This window comes from Geotrypetes seraphini, chromosome 3, assembly GCF_902459505.1.
Source record: "Geotrypetes seraphini chromosome 3, aGeoSer1.1, whole genome shotgun sequence".
Classification (NCBI taxonomy): Eukaryota; Metazoa; Chordata; class Amphibia; order Gymnophiona; family Dermophiidae; genus Geotrypetes; species Geotrypetes seraphini.
The window spans coordinates 108,305,619-108,325,014 of NC_047086.1; the positions used below are offsets into that span (position 1 = coordinate 108,305,619).

The 19,396-nt window shown below is 40.7% G+C and overlaps 1 protein-coding gene across 13 annotated transcripts in view; it reads left to right on the forward strand.

The window, feature by feature from the left end:
• Positions 1-19,396, forward strand: part of KLHL29 (kelch like family member 29) — a 775,329-nt gene that overhangs the window by 486,499 nt on the left and 269,434 nt on the right. The gene's annotated exons all lie outside the window — the stretch shown is intronic.

Genomic DNA, 19,396 nt, shown 5'->3' on the forward strand with positions numbered 1-19,396 from the left:
ATCCTTTAGGAACCTATCTAAACCTTCCTTGAACCCCTGTAGCATGCTCTGGCCTATCACAACCTCCGAGAACATCACTAAAAATAAACGACCACGAATATCCGATTTCTAAAACCATAAAAATTCTGGGTATCACACTAGACACGAACTTGACCAAGGCTGACCACACAAACTTAACAGTGAGGAAATGTTTTTATACACAATGGAATCTAAGGACTATTAAAAAATGCTTTGACATAACATCCTTCAGGTTACTGGTACAATCGCTGATCCTATCCACCCTGGACTACTGCAACATAGTCTACCTGGGTATCCCACAAAAAACAATAAAGAAACTGAGATTAGTGCAAAACACTACAGTTCGCCTAATCTTCGGACTGAGAAAAAACGACCACATTAGCCCATACTACAAAAAACTGCACTGGCTACCAATAGAAGCGCAAATTCAGTTCAAATTTGCAAGCATCTGCTTCAAACAAATCTGGGGCCTAGCACCTTCCTACCTGCAAACACACTTCACTCTACACAACCCCACACAAACAACCAGAAACAAAAACATCTTTGCCTATCCTAAAATCACTGGTTGCAAATATAAATCCTTCCTTGACAGAACCTTCATGTTCCAAGCTAACAAACAACAATCCTGGCTGGGAAACTACATAAATAAAACCAGACAAACCTACAACGCATTCCGAAAATCAATCAAAACCACTCTGTTTGACAAATTCATCACCTAAACAGACCGACCTTCGCTCACCACGCTTTTCCCCCTACAAACCCGAAGCAATCTCTCAGCCCCCCCCTCACTTCCCTCCCCTTACAACCCCTCTTACTTTTCCTCCCCTTACTACCCTTTTCTTCTGTAACATTCCCCCTCATGCATTTGTAATTCGCTGAATGTTCAGCCTTCTTTCGATGTGAACCGCCTAGAAGTCGTCTGACTATGGCGGTATAGAAAAATAAAGTTATTATTATTATTACAGCAACAGAGATAACAATGGCAGTTGTGGCATAATAAGTGAATCAAATGGACAACATAGTACACTAGCCTTTCTGCAGAATATACAGTAGTTTGTAATAAAAATGGGATGGGGATGAAAGATTCTAAAATGTGTTTTCAGGTCTTTCTTATTAAAATCCATCAAAATAATGGTGTTCCTTACTTTTTATCTTGTTTTAGGTTTGATTTGTTGTTGTCTTTTGTAAATTGCTTTGGTCTACTCAAGTTAAACAGTATATTAAATTTTCATGAATATAAACATACACCTCTTCTACCACCATTATCTATGTTTCTATGTAAATCATAAGAATATAACATAAGAATTGCCATACTGGGACAGACCGAAGGTCCATCAAGCCCAGTATCCTGTTTCCATCAGTGACCAACCCAGGTCCCAAGTACCTATCTAGATCCCAAGTAGGAAAACAGATTTTATACTGCTTATCCTAGGAATAAGCAGTGGATTTCCTCAAGCCATCTCAATAATGGCCTATGGACTTCTCAACTGATTTCACCATATTCTCCAGCAACAAATTCCAGAGTTTAATTACATATTATGTGAAGAAATATTTTCTCCAGTTTGTTTTAAATCTACTACTTAGTAGCTTCATTGCATGCCCCCTAGTACTAGTATTATTAGAAAGAGTAAACAAGCAATTCACATTTACCCTTTCCACACCACTCAGCATTTTATAGACCTCTATCATATCACCCCTGAGCCATCTCTTCTCCAAGCTGAAGAACCCTAGCTACTTCAGACTTTCCTCATAGGGAAGTCATCCCATCCCTTTTATCATTTTTGTTGCCCTTCTCTGTACCTTTTCTAATTACGCTACATCTTTTCTGAGATACAACAACCAGAATTGCATACAGTATTCGAGGTGTGGCCATACCATAAAACAATACAAGGGCATTATAACATTTTCATCTTTGTTTTCTATTCCTTTCCTGATAATTCTTAATGATTTGTCCTGTCGGAGCAACGCAGAGCATTCAGCATGCTGGCCTGTGCTAAAATCCCGCTATCGCGGTTTTATAAAAGGGGTAGAGGGGAATTAAAAGATGACTGTGCCAGATATAAACTAAGGTCCTTTTTCTATAAACAGCATCTTAACTTTAAGGCATCTGTACAAAAAATAGATGTGATTCTGGACAAGGCACCTACCGGTGATTGAAATGTGGTAGGTGCACGTTTTGCAGGTGCTGTTTTTCAGAATCAGACCTTAGAATCCAACGACACTGAGCCTTTTTCTTCACAGCTTCAGTGCTACGGAATTCACTACGTTTATCGATTTGTAGTAAGCCTTCCTTAAGAAATTTTAAAATGGCATTAAAACTTGGTTATTTGAGAAAAATTTTCACACTGATCAGATGGTCCTCCAGGCTCTGTCCACCACCAGTCCTTGAACCCTTGTTTCCATCCTTCCTGTTTGCCCTATTGTTAACCATTTTGTCTATATGGATGCTGAGCTAGTGTGGTTGGTGCTGTTCTTTCCAAAAATTGTAGTTCCTTTCCTGTATTGAACCAGTACATTGTACACTGCCTTGCTCTGCTATTGCCGTTAAATGCACTTAGCTCACACTAGTCTCTGTTACTAAATGCTAATTTTTAATAAAAGGCCCCCGAAGAGTAACACTATGCCACCTCAACTCTGTTTTGAAAATGTCCTCGACAAATTTAAAACTAAACTAAAAACATTCTTATTTCAAGATGCATATCACAGCCCTTAAATACTTCCTCTCCAACAGCTAGTAAAACTTATCATCAACCGCTTTTAAGAAGCGACCCCCCACTCCTGATGTCATATCCTCCCCCTTCCCTGTTCTTTTACTTTGTTTTTAATGATATATTTATTGACTCCCCCTTCCCCTTTTTATCCTCAAGTCCAAGTTTGTATTTGTAAATTGTCCTTAATGTTCACTCTTCCCCCTCTTATAATTATATATTTTTTTTAACCTTTAAATTTTTTAGCATTGTAAACCGGCTAGATGCAGGTCGATGGTCGGTATATTAAAACTAATGAAACTTGAAACTAGTAGTAAAGGGATACGACCCTTAGCAAATTCACTCCTTGGCAGTCTTGCAAGATTTCTAGAAAATGTAGAGTTGCAGTTTTTGATTGTTATTACTGAAAGTATATCATGTGTGTGTGTGTGTGTGTGTGTGTGTGTGTGTGTGTGTGTGTATTTACAGGGTGTCCCAAAAGTCACTACACACTTTATTTTTTTCTATTTCATTCGCGGTATCATTTGGAGAGACTTGAGGCCATCAGCAAAAGAATAGTTAGGCTTTGCAGTTTTTGTAAGCGCATCATCCCTTAACCATGGCTCACCAATTGACATTAGAGCAGCGTTGCAAAATTGCCGCTTGCATCCAAAGGTGGCTGAAAGTTCTCGAAAATGGAGGCGCTCATGTGGAGGTATACAACTAGTCTTCGAGGCGTTGGAATGTGATGGCAAGCCTAGCAAGCAAAATTGCAATGACTCTTTTGTTGATGCTAAGAATATGAATAAGCTCAGTTTCTTGTGTAATTTTTAAGAATTTATTAAAAGTGTGTACTGACTTTTGGGACACCCTGTATATAGTATAAATATTACATCCATGCAAATTTGCCTTTCCAACATTAAAAAAAAGGTTTGCCTGCAACATATTTGCAATACAGAGAAAGCAACAAGTAGAAAGCAAAGGTGAAATTCTGTTATTTCTAGGAGTGTAAGCTAAATTGGAATCTAATGCATGGTATTGCTAGTATAAACAGTTTTCTCCATGTTAGATGAGATTTACATTAATGTTAAATAAAACTTCAAATTAGAAAATATTTTTAGTTTGCACAATTACAATGCTTTCCACAGCATATAAAATTATACAGTTCACCTCTAATGTTTCACAGATAATGATTTCTTAAATCCAGGGAAATACATGGAGAGGGAGATCTTTGAAAACTTCAACATTCATCCCTTACTAAATTTATGATTAGATTTTGTATTCTTTCATTCTATCCATTAGCAGTTGATTAGTATTCATAGCTTACAACTTATCTCTTGACAAATGCTCTTTGGACTCATAGATAAGCAGGAAAATATGAGACAGAGAATAATAGCTTCTAGGAAGAAACTTTTTGCCAAATCCTTTATATTAGGTAGTATAATATACTGCGAATTTATGGATAGGATTAAAATACAGATATGCTTTGACCTCTTTAGCTATTTAACTTTATATCTGAGTGGATAAGGCATCCATTTCATTCCCAAACATCATTCCCAAACCTGGCCGTATCCTTAAAGCAAAGGTTGAGTAGTAGTTACTGACTCTGTGTAGCTTTAGTTGAATCTCTTTATCTCCCTTTGCATTATGCCTCAGCATACCAGAACAAAACCTGAGAGTGATCCCCGCAGCTCCTTGAGACCCTGGGAAGTCACTAAACACTCCTTTGCCCCAGGTACCAAACCTAGATTGTGAGCCCACTAGAAACTGAAAAAGTACCTGCATATAATGTATATAGTACTGCTGGTAGCACTATAGAAATGATTAGTAATATTAGCAATTGGACAATGACCTCCCAGGCTTGCTGGTCCCAAACCCAAGAAAGCTGAATTTCATAGGCTATAAACATAAATAATAGTTTTTCATTCCCTGAAGTAGGTATTCCAGGGTTTTCCCTTAGAGCATGCAGACCTGATGCGTGATTATAGATCTTTGGGGCTACACTGTTAGTTTCAGGTCTGCTCTTTCACTGAGTCACTCAAGTTCGTACCAAGATCTGCCTGTACTTTGAGGAAAAAAATGGATGGTGCAATGACCTATCTTCACCAGCCTCTTTGTACATACTGCTAAAAAGCATCCCCATAGTATTTAGCTGCCACCAACAGGCTTTGCAATTGGGATGCTGATAGCAAGGTAGTGTGCTGTGTTTAGTTTACATCATGCATATATCACTTACCCATGAGACCAAAGAGTTCTACTTTGGTCTAACCACATCTCAGAATATTTTACTACATGTGTGCAGTGCCCCCTATGACTTTTCTTGCCACCATACAGGCCATGTTTGTGTACTAATCTTGAAACTGTTGAACAGTCATTGTGTTCCCAGACTCAATCAGAGACTTCTATAGTTCTCAAAAAGTCCTCAGTGACCTCCTTTGGCAGTTTCCTTAGCCCATGGGTACTGACTTTACAGTAGAGCAACATAAGCATTGCCGCTGCTGGGTCAGACCAGTGGTCCATCATGCCCAGCAGTCCGCTCACACGGCGGCCCTCTGGTCAAAGACCAACGCCCTATCTGAGACTAGCCCTATCAGCGTACATCCTTGTTCAGCAGGAACTTATCTAACTTTGTCTTGAATCACTGGAGGGTGTCTTCCCCTATGACAGACTCTAGAAAAGCGTTCCAGTTTTCTACCACTCTCTGGGTGAAGAAAAACTTGCTTACGTTTGTACGGAATCTATCCCCTTTCAACTTTAGAGAGTGCCCTCTTGTTCTCCCTACTTTGGAGAGGGTGAACAATCTGTCTTATCTACTAAGTCCTATCCCCTTCAGTACCTTGAATGTTTCGATCATGTCCCCTCTCAATCTCCTATGTTCAAGGGAGAAGAGGCCCAGTTTCTCTAATCTTTCACTGTACACTTTTCAACGGGTGTGCCATGGAGTCTGTAGGGCTACTCCTGCTGCCATTTTAGGTTATGTCCTGACTTAGGCCAAGCACCATTTTCTTCCCGCCTGCAGCCTCTTGGAATTTTACAAGCTGTGTGTGTGCTCTGGCAAGGTCTACCAGAGCTTGACCTCTTGCTTCAGTGGCATGTGTGGAGGAGAAAGACTGTATCTTAAGAACTTGAACAATTCGTGCCTGGTACCTTATCTTATCTGGATGATTTGTGGTTATATCTGACACCAGCAAGGAGGCTTCAGGATTTAGCTATGTGGCCAAAAGATGCCCCTGCAGAACAGGAACCGATTGGTGCTTGGAGAGGACCTGCGACCTGCGACTTTTGGGCAGTCTAAGTTTAGAGCTGGAGGAGTGAGGAGTAAAGATTGGACTTTGTGTGCTGCCCCTGAAACAAGATTACAGAGATAGTCTCCTTATATGCTGCTCTGGGAAGAGAGAGAGAATGAGGGACTTTCAGAAATCTGACCCTGTGAACTTTTTCTCTGAAAGACAAACAAGGACTGACAGCTTTGGCGCTAGCATTTATCCTCCTAGATCATCAGTAGTACAGATTTGTCTAAGACCAGCAGGCTTTGGGCATGCCTTTGCTAATTGCCCAGAGAGAGAGAGGATCCTGCACACCCCCTTGGAGATGTCCTCTACAACGAATGGTGAGCACAGGGATATCTCTGTTGTTCAGCTGGGTTAGATAGGGACACATGCATTTGCATGAAAGGAAAATGTTTATGGGACTTGATAATTAGCAGTTATAAACTTAGCTAGGTGTCTTTCTGCCTCTAAGTAATCTATGGTTCTATGTGTCTGACCCAGGTGTGATGAGTGTTTGCAAGTGTCACCTAGCAGTGCCTACATATTTATGCATGTACCTAAGCCTTAACATTGTTTTATGCCATGACTTTATTTTTCTATGACTTGATAGAATTCTGAATAAAAGCATTTTGTGCATAACTTGGTCTGTCTTATGTAAATGAAGAAGCAAGTCAAAAGTTTGTTCTCTGGGCTTTGTAATTTAGGGCTCCTTTTACTAAGCCGCGTTAGGGATTTAACATGCGGAATAGCGCGCGCTGAATTGCCATGCGTGCTAGACCTTAACACCAGCATTGAGCATTGAGTTCTAGAAGCGTAGCATGTGGTGTAGCAAACGGTAATTTCCTGCATGCGCTAAAAACGCTAGCGTACCTTAGTAAAAGGAGCCCTTAGTGCTTTCCTCTAGACACGAGAGCCATATAACTCTGGACTAATTACTTATAATTAATTTATAGAACTAAGTATTCCTACAAGTCTGTGGGGATCCTGTGGGAATCTCCTTCAGGTCACGGGCAACAGAATCAGTGCACTTTTTCCTCAGGTCTGGATTTGCCTCAATATCTTTTTCCTACCACTCCTTGAGAGTATCTCTTCTCTGTACAATTCTACAAATGTTCTTCTGGCCGCTTTGATTCTCAAAAGTAGTAGCTGAGAAGGTAAGGAAAAAGAGGTTAGCTTTCATAATCTACAAAAAATGGCAGAAAGAGAAAGATGGGCAAAAATATCTGGAAAAGTTAAGAGAGGATGGTCGAGTAGTCAAGAAAGCAAAGATGCAAATGGAAAAAAAAAATAGCCGACACAGTAAAACAGGGGGACAAGACATGTTTAAGATATATTAGTAATAGGAGGAAGTGCAAAAGTGTCATTATGAAACTTAAAGGTGAAGGGGGGGAATATGTAGAAGCTGATAAAGATAAGGTTGAATTGCTTAAATTTCTGTTCTTTGTTCACAGTGCCGGAGCAAGACCACAAAAGACAAAAGCAAATAGGAATTGAGGTGTGGTAGACCCTGATCAATTTTCAGAGGATTGTGTTCATGAGGAGCTAGCTAAACTAAAGATGGACAAAATGATGGGGCAGGATTGTATATATCCGAGGATACTGAAGGATCTTAGGGAAATTCTGGCAGCTCCACTGTCTGATCTTTTCAATGCTTCTCTACAGTCAGGAGTAGTACCGGACGACTGGAGAAGGGTGGATGTGGGTCCCCCTCCACAAAAGTGGAAGTAAGGAGGAAGTAAATTAATTAAAACACTTTTAAAATAGAATAGTGAAGTTTCTGGAATCCAATGGATTATATCAGTGGTTCCCAACCCTGTCCTGGAGGTTCACCAGGCCAATCGGGTTTTCATGCTAGCTCTAATGAATATGTAAACCTAGGCACTAATGAAATCAATTTGAATGAAGAATACTATCATATATCAGTCAGCATCAGCAAGATGTTATCTCACCGATTTGCCAAACTTCATTCCGTATTATTTAACAATTTTTACAGGTCCTCAGCGGGCCACCACACACTCAAACCATCTCATTGTGCGGGGCTTTATGCTCCCATTCATCATCGGACCCAGTATACGTTTCACTGTGTAAATATTATAAATATTTATAAGAAATTTTTAAAATATATGCTAAAAGTACTTAGCTTGTAGATTTGACGCTAATCGGGAGGGTAGAAACACCATTCACCAACATGTTTCGCCCATATAATTCAAAGAGCTTTATCAAGGCTCCCTCTCCCATTCAAACTGCTATCTCCAACCAGTGCATCAGAAACGAAATCCGCAATGGTTGGAGATAGCAGTTTGAATGGGAGAGGGAGCCTTGATAAAGCCCTTTGAATTATATGGGCGAAACATGTTGGTGAATGGTGTTTCTACCCTCCAGATTAGCGTCGAATCTACAAGCTAAGTACTTTTAGCATATATTTAAAAAATTTCTTTAAAATATTTATAATATATACACAGTGAAACGTATACTGGGTCCGATGACGAATGGGAGCATAAAGCCCCGCACAATGAGATGGTTTGAATGTGTGGTGGCCCGCTGAGCCATAATGAATATGCATGAGAGAGTTTTGCATATAATGGAAGTGACAGGCATGCAAATCTGCTCAATGCATATTCATTAGGGCTAGCCTGAAAACCCGATGACCTGGTTGTCTTCCAGGACAGGGTTGGGAACCACTGGATTATATGACCTGAGGCAACATTGATTCATGTCAGATAAATATGATCAATTTTTTTGACTGAGTGACCATAGAATTGGATAGAGTGAGTGCACTAGATGTGGCATATTTATATTTTAGCAAAGCCTTTGACAATATTCCACACAGACATCTAATAAATAAACTGAGTGCCCTCAGTATGGGCCCTAAATTGACAGACTGAGTCGGGAACTGGTTGAGTGGAAGGCGACAGAGCTTAGTGGTCAGTGGAGATCCCTCTGAGAAAAGGGATGTAACTAGTGGTGTGCCTCAAGGTTCAGTTCTTGGGCCTGTCATTTTTAACATTTATGTAAGCGAAATTGATGAAAGACTGTCTGGTAAGATTTGCCTATTTGCAGAGGATACTAAAATCTGCAATAGAGTAGACACCCCTGTTGATGTGGATAACATGAGGAAGGACCTAATAAAGCTTAAAGAATGGTCTGAAATTTGGCAGATAAAATTTAATGCTAATAAGTGCAAGGTTATGCATTTGGACTGCAAAACCAGAGAGGAAAGTAGTTTAGGGGGTGAAGAACTTTTGTGTAAGAGAGAGGACAGGACTTGGATGTGATAGTATGTAATGATCTTAAGGTGGCCAAACAGGTTGAAAAGGCAATGGCAAAAGCTAGAAGGATGCTTGAGTACATAGAGGGAGGAGTGGCTAGTAAGAGTGCCTGTATAAGACCCTGGTGAGACCTCATTTAGAATATTGTGTACAATTCTGCAGACTACAACTTCAAAAAGATATACTGTAAACAGGATGGAGCCGGTCCAGAGCAGGGATCTCAAAGTTCCTCCTTGAGGTCTGCAATCCAGTCGGGATTTCAGGATTTCCCCAATGAATATGCATTGAAAGCAGTGCATGCACATAGATCTCATGCATATTCATTGGGGAAATCCTGAAAACCTGACTGGATTGCAGCCCTCCAGGAGGGACTTTGAGATCCCTGGTCCAGAGGAAGGCTACTAAAATGGTTGATGGTCTACGTCATAAGGCATACAGAGACAGGCACAAAGATCTCAATATGTATACTTACAAGGAAATGTGGGAGGGGAGAAATATATGATAGATGTTTAAATATCTCTTCAATTGAAACGGAACTCCAGAGTGATAGGGCAAGGGATGAAGTTAGGAAGTGATAGGCTCAGGAGTAATCTAAGGAAATACTTTTTTACAGAAAGGGTTGTAGATGCGTAGAATAGTCTCCCTGTAAAGTTGGTGGAGACAAAGACTGGATCTGAATTCAAGAAAGCATGGACAGGCACATGGGATCTTTTACGGAGAGGAGGAGAGAGTGGATGCTGTGATTGGGCAAACTGGATGGGCCATTTGACTTTTATCTGCCGTCATCTTTCTATGTTTCTAACACAAGTGAATAAAAACAAGAATATAAAGGTCATGTTGTCATGATTTCCAGTAGTGCCCAAGTTTTTTGACAGCTGGAATTGGGGTGTGATTTTGAATCACTGTAATTTCCTCATATTTCCTGAAAGAGCAAAGATAACTCCTTAGGTCCAGAAGAAATAGCATTAGGATCTTTTTATAAATGTTTTAACCATTTAAAGAAAAAGGTCATATTCAGAAACGTGAATGAGTCATAATAAGATTAAAAAATGGTAGGAGAGGGAGGAAATATTTTCATAAATTGCTTTAAAAACCCAGCGAAATACTGACAGTACATTCCAAAGCACATACCTTGAATCACTGTGGTATTCAAGCTAGAAGTCTCTCAATTTGACACATCATTGGTTACTATTATTTGAAATTTCATTGGGTTGTGGAGCGTTTGATGGTTATACTCTAGAACTGAAACTATTTAGGATTTTTTTTTTCCACAGTGGCAGCAGCCAGCTGAGTCTTTGAGCAGTTTCAGACCTGAACAGTAGATTTGGCTTGTTAATAGGCAAGGGCAAACTGGCAATAATACCTTTCTGTGCACTGTAAATATTTTTTTAACAATATGTATTTTCAAAATAATTAAGTAGGAAACCTGACAGAGGAATAGAGAGACCAGTAAATGTCACCTGCCACTTCTTGAGTAGTGTGAATTTATAGCCTTTATTGAGCTTTTATCACAGTAATTCATTCATTCATTCATTCATTCATTCATTGGTTCGTCTTACACTTCCATATGCTCACTGCCTTCGTGAAATGGGTGGGCAAGTAGGGTCAGAACGATTTTTTGAGACCCCACATTAAATTAGTGACATTGATATAGTAAAGGAGCACTGCAGGGACAAGCGATATTCTTAGCTTTCATATGATGCCCGAGTAACTCCACCAAACACAATTTATCATCATAACCAGGAAATTTACTTGTGTCAAGTTTTTATTAACCCACGGAAAAACAGGTAGCAGTGCTATAACCTTTACTGTAGAGCTTTATATCTGCCCTTTAAAAATCATCTGAGCAAGAAATATAATTGGAAGAGTTGGTTAATTCTTTATTGGAAAGGGCATTGGTCTCAGAAGAAAGCAACTAAGCTTTGCCAAAGGTTTATAACATTCATGTTTTTTCATTGGGAAGAAAATGGTACCAATGCAGGACATAACATGTTAAGCCTGACTTTTGTTTAGATCTTCTAGGTAGCCCAAGACTGGAAATTCACTGTGCAGAGTATTTTAAGAAAGGCTTAGTAGATGTGAAGGGTTGGTTTTTTTTTTTAATATAAAGTAGGGAAGGGGGAAAGGGTTTGGGATTTGATAAACCACCTTTCTGTGGGTACAGTCAACGCAGTTTACATATTATATACAGATATTCTCAGGAGCCATTAAGGAAGCCTCTCAGCACTGAGCAGCAGTGCAAAATCGCACGCCTGCTCGTGCTTCTTCTGTGGCTGAAGACATGGCAACCAGTTAGCAGCAGGGCAGGAACTTGGAAAGTTCGCTCCTGCCCACTGCACCTCCACCGACGATCATCAGTAGAGGTATGAGCCTGAGTCTAGGACTGGGAGGGCAGTAGGGTGCATGGCGGCGGCAGGGAGGGTGGCACGGTTCAGAGCCTGGGAGTTAGGGAGGGTGCAGCGTCTTATGGGGGGAGGGAAGGAAGGTGCTGGGTGCAGAGTCTGACAGGATGGGAGCTGGGTGCAGTGCCTGACAGGGGAAGGAGGGAGGGAAGGGTGCTGGGTGAAGAGTCTGACAGGGAGGGAAGGAAGGAATGCCTGACAGGGGAGGAAGGGAGGGAAGAATGCTGGCAGAAAGGGAGCTGGGTGCAGAGCCTGACAGGGCAGGGCACTTTGAATATTAAGCCTCCCGACTTATATTCGAGTCAACCATTTTTCCTCCTTTTTTGGGGAAAAATGGAGTCTCGACATATTCGGATCGACTTATATTCTAGTATATACAGTATATTGCTTATATTGTATGGTGAGACCTCCAAAGCCCACCCAAAACTTACTGTACCCACCTGTACATCACAACAATAGTCCTTATGCCAGATGGTGTCATCTTAATGTAGGTACAGTAGGGTTTTGATGGTTCACCATACAATATAAGCAAGATCTGGTGACATGCATCTGGAACTTTTAATGTGAAATTCACTACAGTACTTGTTAGAAGACCCCTCTGCTCTCTAGGCTCAAACGTCTGTGTTAACATCTGAAGCTAGCATTATCTAGCATTGGCATGCCTGCCATTTATGTGCTCGTAGCTATATCAGCTGTAAACCTGGCATAACTGCAGTCACATAAATGGGGAATTGACAAGCATAATATAGAATATTCTGCCCATGTGAACACCCCCTTGCATTTATACACTATGGATTTACCCATGCCCTTTCAGTAGGGGCATAGCCAGATACCCTATTTTGGATGAGCCTGCCCCCGAAGTGGTTGGGCATGACAATCCCTCCCCTCCCAGATGATCTCTTAACCCTACTCTACCCAGCACCTTTTAAATCCTTCAGTTATCTGACAGAAAGCAGCAATTTATACCCACTGATCGCACTAGCCTCAAGCCTTCCTTCTGACCTGGCCCTGCCTACACAGAAACATGCAGTTCTGGCAGAGGGAAGGCTCGGGGTCAGCATAAGCAGACAAAGAAAAGGCTTTAAAATGTACCAGTGTATTGAAGGAGTGAAGTTGAGAGACCTAATTTCCTGCAGGGAGAGGGAGAGATGCTGGGAGTTTTCAGTTGGCAGGGCTTGGGGATATCTCCTGCCACATCATAGCTGTGCTGCTGATAGGTGGGCCTGAAAGTAAGTGTGGCTACACGACTGCCTTACAGAACAGAGCTTGACTGCATTGCTTCACTTATGCACACAAATCTACACTTATCCATAAAACTGCTGGCAAACTGTGCGTTTATACATGCAAATGGTGTATAATTGTAAGTACCCAGCTATAGAATTGCCCTTTAGATGCACGAGTTTCTTCTTTGTCCTGGTAAAGGATGAGGGAAAATTGGAGGTATGCCTGTAACTCAAGTAAAAACATAGTCATATGAAGGTTCTTTGTGTGGTCTGTCTGTGTGTTAAATGTATGTTTTTTTAAATAATAGTAGATTATGTAATTCCTGTTCCTTACCACATAACTGTTTTTTGATATGACTTGGAAAATCATTTAAGATCTCTATAGGAAGTTTATTCTTCTGCTGCATGGACAGGCCAATAAAATGGAGGCAAGGAGCACATAGTACCTTTTATTTATAATTCCTTGGTTTTGAAACGTCAATATAATTTAATGGTTGATAAAATAATTTTGTCATCATTAGGCTATTTAACCAACATTATGGTTTTTAACCACTCAACTTGCATGAAATTAGAATGAACTATGTATAGTCCTTTTTAGGCTTGTGAATAATTTCTGTATAACAATTGTGACTGTTGGTTTCCTGCAGGGCATTGAATACTTAACACGTTATCACTTGTAATTGCCGTTTGTTTAGTTAAATGCTATCATTTTTAGTAGGGTGAGGCTTAAGTTGATGTTTAGAAAACACTGAAAATGAACAGATTCTATTGTCCGTATGGCTGTTGTGTATGAACACTCTGTTAAAGGGTTAATCATGTCTGTTACTCTGTTAGAATCTCTGGTAAGGGTTCTTTGATCCCTTTCAGAACAAGGATGCCCTGCGCACAATAATGACATCTCCTTGGAGACATGATTCATTATAGAAAATGAAGCTTGTTCAAACCAGCAGACACAGTGTGAAGTTTATGCACAGACTAAACGTGCCCTGGATGATAGTAATATTGATCAAACCAAGTTAATAACATACCAATATCTTGCAGCTGTGCTTAATGGATACCGCAGCAACGTTAGGAGGGGTGTCGCGTCCACACCATTGGTCACACACTGGGACACTTACAATCATGCAATGGATGATCTTAAATTCTTTGTTTATAAGATTATCCATCCCAATCCCTGAGGTGGAGACGTTGATAAGATCTTGTTCCAGACTGAACAGCGTACCATTCATGATCTTGACACTCTGCACCCTCATGGGCTCAACACAGAAGTTGATTACAGTGTGTTTTTGTAATGATCCTGTTTTGCATTTTTCCTCTTGTCATTATTGGGTCCTTTTACTAAGGTGCACTAACCGATTTAGCATGTGCTAATCGATTAATGCATGCTAAATGCTAAGGTGCCCATTATATTCTATAGGTGCCTTAGCATTTAACACGTGCTAAATCGGTTAGCGTGCCTTAGTAAAAGGACCCCTATATGTATAGATGTTTTGCATCAACAATACAGACAGGTTTGATTCTTATGCTTCTGTTAGGCTTCACTTCCCTTTGCACCTCTATCTACACAAGTTAGCGCCTTATATCCATATCCTGTTCTTCCAGTTTCTTTTCAGCATATTATACACCCTGTGCTATTGTGACTCTTCTAATATTGTCAATATGATGCTTTCACTCTCCTTCCTTCACTCGTTGGTCTTCTGGTTCGGTGATCTGTTATTAAGTTCAGTCCTGCTTTAGTTGGTCCATTCTGCTTACTTAAATCCATTCAAGTCTCTCGTCAATGACAGTCATTTTTCAATGTCACTTTGCATGTCCTTTATATTGTTTAACGCTCACAAATGCAATGTTTTACATTTCACAGTGGTTTTGAACATATTTTTAGACTTGCATGTCACCAATACCAGATTTTGAATGCAAAAATACTCTGGTACCTTGCATCTTATATTTTAATCTACATTTTAAGTGATTTTTCTTATATTTTATCCATTTTTTTTTTTTAGTACATTGTGTTGGATATATGCTTTATTTATGTTTTATATAGTGTCCCCTGAGGAAGGTGTTGTTATATAGCCGAAACCAGGATCCTTGTTGGGACGTTGTGAATAAAGACTTCTTTGGCAGGACAGACTCCTCCCCTTGCCTTTCTTTCTGCTGTTCCTTTAAGGCAAGGTGCTGCTCTTCTGTTAACTTGAAAGTGGGACAGTCTATGTCCCCATTTCTCCTGCACTTGTAAAAAGGACGGGAACATTCCCAGAGGAATATCTAACAAATGTTCTAATGTCGGGCAGCCCTTTACTGCCCATTCCCGGAACATTGAGTGTCCCCACCCCAGGATGAAATTAGAATTGTCCTCTAAGGACAAGAAAGGGGATATGTCTGGGTTTAGACCCTGCTTTTGCCTCCACCATTTCCAAGTTCTTCTCACTGAAGCTAAGAATTGAAATCTGTCTCTGTCGTGGGCAGCCCTTCCCTCCTGGTCAAAGAGCATGTTAAAAAAATTGAAAAGTGTGGTCCATCCCTTTATTCATCCAGGGGGAAAGAAGCACTTTTTGCTCATATAACCTTCATGAATCCACCACATTAAAGCTGCTATGTTGTTTAATTGTATGTCTGGGACACTAAGTCCTCCCTAGGATCTGTCCAAGGTTAACTTAGCCATGCTGATTCTAGGGCCCTTTGTTCTCCATATAAACAGGGTAATCATAGATTTAAACTTTTGTTCATCTTGTCTAGTTAACCAGATGGGTAAGGTTTGCAGTGGGTATAACAACTTAGGGAGTATGATCATTTTTGCCAAGGCTATTCTACCAAATAGGGACAATAGGAGACCTTGCCAAGCTAAGCATAGTTTGCCCACATTCTCCAAATGCTGTGCAATATTAATATTACAGATTACAGGGCTAGTGTTGAGGAAAATGCCTACGTATCTCATCAATTTAGTGGAAGGTAGGATGGCCAGTGAACTGACGGCAGCCATTCAGGGAGTGGCGCGTGCCCAGGTTGGAATGCGAAAAGCTCGCTTCTGCCTTGTGCACTGCTAGCCCCGAGATAATGAGGCAGCCATCCAGCAAGGGAGGGGCAGGAGCACGGAAAGCTCACTCCTGCCGATACACTACTGGACCACCAGGATTTAAGGGGGATTTAAAAAGGTACTGGGGGGATTTAAAAAGGTACTGGAGGGGATTTAAAAAGGTACGTGAGGGGGTGTTAAAATTGTTAGATGGTTGGGATGGATTCCTCTTGTCCCGGCCTACCACTAGACTACCAGAGGGGGTACAGGGGACAGGGTAGGGTGGTAGGACAAGGGACAGAGCCTTGCAGGGAAGGGGGACAGGGTGCAGAGCCTGGCAAGGAGTATAGGGTTGGGTACAGAGCCTGGAATATTTTATTAAACATATTAGTACACCATTTGGCTCAGAATTTTTTTTGGTTTGTTTTCCTCCTAGGTGCGTTTTATAGTCAGGTGCATCTTATAATGCGAAAAATACGGTAAATTTTGCAGAATTCTGTAGTATTCAGGGCCATATCCATGCAAGCCTGAAGTCCTTGCTAACATTAGGGATTTAATACTTGTTATAATTTCTGCTTCCAAGGGGGCATTCAGGGTGTCCTGCTCAGCAGAGCATAGCTGCGGAAGTGAAAATCCCTTTTAAAAAAACTGAGTCATTTCCTCTGCCCGAAATCCTTGTTTTGCATAAAGTATTTTATAATAATGTACAAATGATCAAATTGCTTGCCTTTTACATCAGTGGTTCCCAACCCTGCCCTGGAGGGCCACCAGGCCAGTTGGGTTTTTGGGATAGCTCTAATGAATATGCATGGAGCAGATTTGCATGCCTGTCACCTCCATTATATGCAACTCTCTCATGTATTTTCATTAGGGCTATCCCAAAAACCCAACTAGCCTGGTGGTCCTCCAGGACAGGGTTGGGAACCACTGTTTTACATTCTTTGGTTATGATTTGTTTTTTCTTGGAAGGTCTCCAGGTTAGTCATGATCTTTCCTGCTTTTCCATCCCAGCAAAATAGCCGATAACAATGGTAATATATGGACTGTTCTGAATTTTTGTTTAAAAGCTTATCTAACTTATGTTTGACATCTCTGTATCTTTCTTTATCTTACTCTTCCATAGTGTGAAGTTGTTTTTTTCTAAGTACATGCAACTGTGTGGTAAGCATCAGCAGTTCTTTCCCCTTAAGACTGCCATTGGGTCTATCGCAAGATCCAGGTGTTCCAGGATCGATTTACTAAAAAACTGATATAAGTCGGCATTCTTCAACTGCTCCGGGAGCCCTACCAGCTGCTGAGGCGGCTTCAGTTTTCTTGTTCTTCCAATTTCTTCTGGTCTGAGGTCTCCTTTTTCAAGGTTTCAATTTGGATTGACATGCAGTCACTGCGATCCTCCTGATCAGATACTCTCTGTTTGACCTTCAGAAGTCACTGAGTGTGGGAATCAAACTTTTCATTTAGCTCGACTGTGGATTGCAACTGGTTTAAGCTATCAGCCAACAGAGACACCAAACATCCCTCTTCTTTCCAATGCTGGTCCATCTCAGTGCAATCTGTGCTTGTAGACCCATCTCGATGCATTCATTGGTCTCCAGATTCATGAAGGGCCTTTACTATACCAAGCCTGCACTCAAATCACTGCCTGTGGAATGGGATTTGAATGTTGTTCTGTCTATATTCATAAAGCCACCATTTGAACCCTCTTGTTTTCTTCACTAAAACACCTCACCTAGAAAATGACTTTTCTGATTGCATTTCTGTCCATCAAGTCAATGAATTACAAGCACTGATATTGAATCCATCCTAAACTAGATTTTATCACAATGAAGTTGTCCTCCATACTTATCTGAAGTTTTTACCAAAAATGGTCTATGAATTTCATCTCAATCAGTCCATTGTTTTACCCATTTTCTTTCCAAAACCACAAGCACATAATGAAGAGTCAGCTTTTCATACACTGGACTTTAAAAGAGCTCTTGCCTACTACTTGAATTGAACCAAATCACATAGGACCAGAACTCAACTGTTTATCAAATCCTTTGACCCTAACAGATTGGGAGTTCCAGTTGCCAAGAAGACCATTTCATGCTGTCTAGCAGACTGCATATCAAAGATCTCCTCGGGACTCAAAGATCTTCCGTATGAGGAAAGGCTGAATAAATTGCAGCTATACTTGCTCGAGGAACGTAGAGAGAGAGGAGACATGATAGAGACGTTTAAATATATCACGGGCCATATCAAGGTGGAAGATTATATCTTCTTTCTTAAAGGGCCCTCGGCCACAAGAGGGCATCCGCTGAAAATCAAGGGTGGGAAATTTCATGGCGACACCAGGAAGTATTTCTTCACCGAAAGGGTGGTTGATCATTGGAATGAACTTCCACTTCAGGTGATTGAGGCCAGCAGTGTGCCGGATTTTAAAAAGAAATGGGATACACACGTGGGTTCTCTAAAGAGGTAAAATCAAGGGGGGTGGGTCAATAGAGTGGGCAGACTTGTTGGGCTATGGCTCTTTTCTGCCGTCATCTTCTATGTTTCTATGTTTCTAATCTCAGGCTGGGCTGATGCTAGGTTGTGTTACTGCTCATAGAGTAAGAGCCATGACAACTTCTATTGCATATTTACGCTCCACTCCCATTCAAGACATCTGCACAACAGCCACTTGGTCCCCAGTCCACACATTTAGTTCTCATTTACTTCTTAGATCAACATTCTAGACTAGACAGTCGGTTTGGTCAGGTAGTTCTCAAAAATTTATTTTAAAAGCCTTCCTCTCTCCCTCCTAAGGGATTTCAACTGCCTCATGACAATTATATTTAACCATCTTCCTAAAAGCACGAGGCTGGCAACTTGGAAATCCCAGCATAGTTATTCACCGGTAGCAGATGTTCTCTGAGGACAGCAGGCAGATATTCTCACAACTCGCCCACCTCCTCTAGTTGTTGTTTTAGCTTTTGGATGGAACTGAAGGAACCGGAAGCTGACATCGTGAGGGAAAACAAACACACACGCACGGTATGGACAGTGCTATAGTTTTAACGTGACAGTACACTTTGATACATGTCCGTGTTGGGCTTCATGGATGATGTCACCCATATGTGAGAATATCTGCCTGTCTCAGAGACTTTTGTTTGGATCTGGAATCTTGTCTTACAAGCTACTTTCTTGTTCTACTGAACAGTCATCACAAAATGAACATTTGACCACTTGTCACATATATTATTAGGCTGCACATGAAAAGATATCCCAGTGGTTTTGTGTTTGATTTTATTCAGTTCAGAAACTGCAAGGGGCTATTAAAAATTTTTTTTAAAATTCCCAAAACTTATGAACCACACAAATAGATTTACAGCATCTGTGCTTAGCAGATTTTTTTTTTTACTAGGCTCTGCTTTGTATTATAATAATTTATTGCTTCGTACTGATGATGATGATGGAGGGAAGGTTGCTTTCTTTTCAGAGAGCTTTCTTGCCTTGTCTTTACTGATTCATTTTGCAGAGATAGTTGCACACCTGGA